General features: G+C 41.2%; 1 long non-coding RNA gene across 1 annotated transcript; it reads left to right on the forward strand.

The window, feature by feature from the left end:
• Positions 1-503: 503 nt before the first annotated feature.
• On the forward strand, positions 504-5,925 carry LOC115134804 (uncharacterized). Its single transcript, XR_003864384.2, has 5 exons — positions 504-1,147; positions 3,196-3,420; positions 3,530-3,849; positions 3,973-4,079; positions 5,384-5,925. It is a non-coding gene; the product is annotated as an uncharacterized LOC115134804 (long non-coding RNA).
• The last annotated feature ends 270 nt before the right edge of the window (positions 5,926-6,195 follow it).

The following is a 6,195-nucleotide window of genomic DNA, read 5'->3' on the forward strand; positions in this document are numbered from 1 at the left end:
ATGAGTCGGCACAGAAGCAGCCCTCTTCCGGGGGGCAGGAACTGATTTGAATCAGCCCGGAATCAAAATGAATGACTGCCCAGAACCGGCCAGGTACATCGGGCCGTTTCCGTCTACCGGAAATCGGCCGACTTTCCCGGCATCTTACCAGAATCCCCCCAGAAGCGGCCAGATGCAAATTTAAATAAATGTATACAAAATTCCCCTATTTAGTCATTTTAAATATTACTGTTAAACATTTTATACATACAAATTATACCCATCCACAAAAAAACATTTTGTGTCAGAGGAAACACCATACACTAGTGAAAAACAAAGATCAAGTGATATTGCAGAGAGCCACATCATTTTACAGAAATACTCATTATAAATGTCAATAAATACAATTGTTAGACATGGAAATATAGATACACCTCTCCTTAACTAGTTGCTCCTACCCTCTACTTTTTTGAACATTTTGTTAAAAATCGCGCAACATTTCAGCGCCCTGCTACTCATGCCAGGAATATAGTACGTTCATATGGTTAGAATGTGTGTATAGGAAACCCTCGGACGTTTTTAAAACTGGTTAAATCACGACTGTGGCTATTACATAACGTGCGTTACATCGGAAAGCGCAGGAAAACCTGATCACAGAAAATGGAAATAAATATCCTTGCGCCACTTCCAGCAATTGTTAACAGTGAGCCGAATTAGATAAGACCGAGCATTCAACTCCCACAGCATCCCCATGCAGTCGAGTATCTTGTGAATTTAATCCTATTTGATTCTTGGTTGAACCGAAAGAGGGGCACGACGTACCTCCGGTCTCCGCCCAGATCATTCCGGAAGAGCTCTCTCCTGAAATTTTTTCCAAGACGACAGCTAATGAATGTACATCGCCTACGGATGATTTTTATCGCTTATTAACGTTTACTAATACCTAAAGTAGCATTACAAACGTATTTCGAAGTGTTTTGTGAAAGTTTATCGTCTACTTTTTGAATTTTAAAAAATGACGTTACGTTGTGAATTCGCTGTTTTTTTCGTTTATCACACAGTCTACATATAACGATATCTTAGCTTTATATGGCCCGATTTAATCGAAATAAAGACCCAATAGTGTTTATGGGACATCTAGGAGTGCCAACAAAGAAGATGGTGAAAGGTAATGACTGTTTTCTATTTTATTGTGCGGTTTGTGTAACGCCGAAATGCTAATTATTTTGTTTACGTCCCCTGCTGTGCTTTTCTGTTGTAGTGTATTGGTGCATGCTATCAGATAATAGCTTCTCATGCTGTCGCCGAAAAGCATTTTAAAAATCTGACTTGTTGCCTGGATTCACAACGAGTGTAGCTTTAATTTGATACCCTGCATGTGTATTTTAATGAACTTTTGAGTTTTAACTAATACTATTAGCATTTAGCGTAGCGCATTTGCATTTCCAGAGCTCTAGTTGGGACGCAAGCATCCCAGGTAGAGGTAAGAGGTTAATGAAACCGCTGTGTCAGATTTCAATGTTTTTTTACAGAAAAAGCAAACCATGCAATAATCTGAGACGGCACTCAGAATTTATTTTATTTTATCCGCCATGTTGGAGTCAACAGAAATCAGAAATCACATTATAAATATTCCCTTACCTTTGACGATCTTCATCAGAATGCACTCCCAGGGATCCTAGTTCCACAACAAATTCTTGATTTGTTCGATAATGTCCATTATTTATGTCCAAGTAAATATATGCATAGTATTATTAGTATTGGATAGCGCGTTTAGTACACAAATCCAAACACTCGTGCAGGTCCATCCGAAAGTCGGACGAAAACTTCAAAAAGTTATATTACAGGTCTAAGAAACTTGTCAAACTAAGTATAGAATCAATCTTTAGGATGTTGTTATCATAAATCTTCAATAATGTTCCAACCGGAAAATTCCTATGTCTGTAGAGAAGCCATGGAACGCAGGTCACTATCATGTGAAATGCGCATGACCAGGACCTGGCTCTCTGCCAGACCACTGATTCAAAGAGCTCCCATCCGACTCCACAACACAGTAGAAGCCTCATTCAAGTTTCTAACGACGGTTGACAGCTAATGGAAGCCTTATGAAGTGCAACTTGATCCATATCCCACTGTGTATTCAATGGGGGCTGGGTTGAAAATCGACCAACCTCAGATTTCCCACTTCTTGTTTGGATTTCTTCTCAGGTTTCTGCCTGCCATATGAGTTCTGTTATACTCACAGACATCATTCAAACAGTTTTAGAAACTTCAGAGTGTTTTCTATCCAATACTAATAATACTATGCATATATTAGCAACTGGGACTGAGGAGCAGGCCTTTTACTCTGGGCACCTTTCATCCAAGCTACTCAATACTGCCCCTGCAGCCATAAGAAGTTAAGGGCGTTTAGAATTACTATAATTGCTTAGACCTATCCATTGGGGTGGCAGGGTAGCCTAGTGGTTAGAGCGTTGGACTAGTAACCGCAAGGTTGATAGTTCAAATCCCCGAGCTGACAAGGTACAATTCTGTCGTTCTGCCCCTGAACAGGCAGTTAACCCACTGTTCCTAGGCCGTCATTGAAAATAAGAATTTGTTCTTAACTGACTTGCCTAGTTAAATAAAGGTACACATTTTTAAAAATTACTTTTTTTTGATTGATCAGGTTTAACTTATAGCTAGACTCCTCAATATGACAGACATATCCCAGCTAGCACAGTGAATCTGGGCCGATTCCAGCTGAGCGTCGGGGCACTCGGCTGAGAGTCACACTCAGCCAACGTCATGTGGTACGAGTCTGGGCCGCCTTCGGCAGTATTACTTATGGCAAGGATGCGGGAATTGGACTTCTGCCGATTCCGGTGTGAGTTATGCGGCCCAATTGTATTACTTGGGGCTTGGGTCGATTCCGGGGATAGTTATCTGGCCCAAATGTTTTCGGCTTTGGCCGATAGGGGATACTCTCTGGCAGATGATTAAACAGGATGCTTTATATAATTAACATTTAATAATTTTTTCTCTCCATATTTTCTCATTGTTTCTGTGATCAAAAAATACAATTAACCTTTAAATGAAATACTTTAAGAGTCTTGTGTAGTATTTTGATACTTTGTGCAAGCCAATTGATAAGCATTAACAGGATTGCAACCCTAAGAATTAACTAGGTGACTTGGACTTGAGTATTTCAGCAACTCTTCTCTTCCGACTTGTTAGGCAATCATATCTAACTACGGGGGAAGGATGGCCAGCCACACAGGAGGGTGATTTTTAATAAGGAGGTCATCTTGAGTGACCGACGTCATGAACGCTGGAACAAGGTATAACGTACTTTCAGATCACTGAAACATCACCTGATGTGCTGGAAGTTGTCGAACCAGATCAGAACGACTTTGAATACTACCTTCAGGCACGGACTAAGATGTGGAGTTTTTTGACCAGGTAAAAATGATTGTCAGTTGTTTATTTATTTTGTGGCCCTCCAACAGATATGTAAGAAATGTATTTGTAATACGAACTATAATTGCATGCATTCCTGTCATCAATCAAGGTGAGACTGAACCTGGACAAGGCTCAGGAGAAACAGAAGGAGAGTTACCGGAGCAGAATCAAGAAGGGGACCAAGTGCTACGATATCCGGGTGAATTACCTGGTTTGGAAGAAGGACGAAAGGAAGGCGAAACCTGGGAAACCACGCTGCTCTTTCGCTCCTAGCTGGGGTCACCATCTGTTAAAGCGAATATAAAACATGTCTTTGTCTTCCTAGGGTTACCTCAGTGGAAGCCAACAATCTTCTACAGTTGGAGCAGTTGGACGGTCAACCACTGGAAGCACTGATGGACTACACTTCAGTGAAGCCCAATAGACAAAGTATGTTAAGCTTTGGTTGACATTTGAGAAAGCAAGAAAATGGTAGTTATGTTAAGCTTATGTTAAGTTATGTTAAGCTTATAAAAATGTACCACTTCAATTTCTATCTCCAAATTACTTTAGGACCATTATCTGTCCGAGCCCCCCAGGAGGTATCCCGTCCACCAGAACCAGTGAGTTCAGATCAGTCTGATTCTCAGTACTCTGAGTCGGAAGGGGACCAGCTTGAGGTAGGCCATACCTTCCAAGTGTTGAAAAGTACATATCTCCCATTTATAACACTGCAACGGATTTGCATATGAATGGAATGAACATTAGCTGACTTCGTGATCTGTAAGGTAAGTAACTTTGATGTGTCAAGCAGATTACTCGTTTTTCTTCGCCATTTCTGAAACATAGCAATCTTTAAGACATGGATTTCATGTTGTAATATTAACAAGGTACCCAAAAGTTGTTTTGAAATAATGTTTTCATTTTATTAGCTAAACAAAACTTATTTAAACAGCGAAATTGTCGTGGAAATCAGCCTTGTTTGCATAGCGATGATGAAAAGAACATAATTTAGGCTGTAATGATCTCCAAAATTTGAATCATTAGGTCATCACACCGTTGATATAGCAACGGACGCTAATAGTTTATCAAATCTCATTGTAATGTATAGTGGGACGCTATTTGGCCGGGGGACATTATTTGGCATGACAGGCCCTGGTTGATAGTAGCGCACTATAGGAAATAGGGTGCAATTTTTGGACACAGTATACGACTTTGTACTCTGAGAGGAGAAAAAGAGGAGAAAGAAATGGTGGACAGCGTATTAGAGAAATGAGCTACTTAAAGTTTATGCATTTATGTTGCTATATGCAGTCTAGGTTAACTATTATTCAGTGTTGCACTGTTTCAGATTTTGTGTCCCAAATGGCACTCTACATAATGCACTACATCGGGACCTGGTCAAAAGTAGTGCACTACATAGGGAATAGGGTGCCATTTGGGATGAAGCCTAAGCTGGCAGTAAAGACCCCTCCGCACTAACTAATCGCTTGGCAGCACCACCTGCTCAATTAATTATCTGCACCCATGTTAATCACAAATGGCACACTACACTCTACATAGTGCACTAATTTTGACCAATGCCCTATAGGCCCTGGTCAAAAGTGCTGCACTATATAGGGAATAGGATGGCATTTGGGACAATAGGGCACACACACACACACACACACACACACACACACACACACACACACACACACACACACACACACACACACACACACACACACACACACACACACACACACACACACACACACACTTTTCCCTTACACTAAAACCAGTGTATCCCCGGAACCACAGCTACTAAAGACAATGACGCCTGTGAAACAAGGACATGAGAATTTACAACAGGGGCCATGGCCGTTTCATAAAAACGGTAGTTACTGTAGATTCTAGGGGGCTGCATGAAAGAAGGGATTGAGTCATTGGTCGTGGCAGATAGAGAGCCTATCTCCTTATTTCACGCTCTATGATTCTGCAGTTGGGCTCAGCCTGTCCCTCCCCCTCTCCAGCCTGCAGCCCTGGAGCCTTGGAGCTCTGCAGCCATGGCTCACTGTACCCTCCCCTGTGCTGCAGTCACAAGCTGGGTGACCTCTCCTTGATGGCAGGATGCCTGGCATGGAAAAAAACGACGGAGGGAAGGAGAAGGAGGGGGTTTGCTGCTGCACACCGCAGATAATGAAGCCAACCGAAGGGGAAATCAATTCCTCTGAAAATGGCATCTGGGCCGCACAGCACTGGAACGGCAGGAGGAGAAACACTAGGCAGGTTTCCATTGCCCCAGGTTTATTCGACAAAAGTAATGTTGAAATAAAAATCTTTGTGACATGTGTAATGGAAACAGCAGATATAGGAGACAGACAACATTTTTATCCGTTGGACTGGGATGGATTTTCCTTTTGTCTAACTTTCTTTATTGCAAATGATGATGGAAACTTAATTTTTTTGAATAAATGATGGCTATTGCTTCACCTTGCTTTTCTGGTTGACTGGATGAAAGTTTCACCATCCAATTATTTCATATCTACATGAGTGCAAGTCGTCTTGATTACTTTCTTATGTCATTCTCTCTGGCACCAAAAGTTTAAAAAGTGTTGATAGGGGACAGAATGCCGTCGGACCATCACATAATTGACATATATATATATTACTCTTACAGAATTTCCACGTGAGCGAGGATATTTGAAATTGAATTACTGGATGATAACTTGTTTTTAACTAGGACAGAAGAATTTATAACTGACTTTTTCCGACATAACATAGGTACAGCAGATCCCCTTATTGTATGGGACA

This window comes from Oncorhynchus nerka, linkage group LG9a (assembly GCF_034236695.1).
Source record: "Oncorhynchus nerka isolate Pitt River linkage group LG9a, Oner_Uvic_2.0, whole genome shotgun sequence".
NCBI classification, from domain to species: domain Eukaryota; kingdom Metazoa; phylum Chordata; class Actinopteri; order Salmoniformes; family Salmonidae; genus Oncorhynchus; species Oncorhynchus nerka.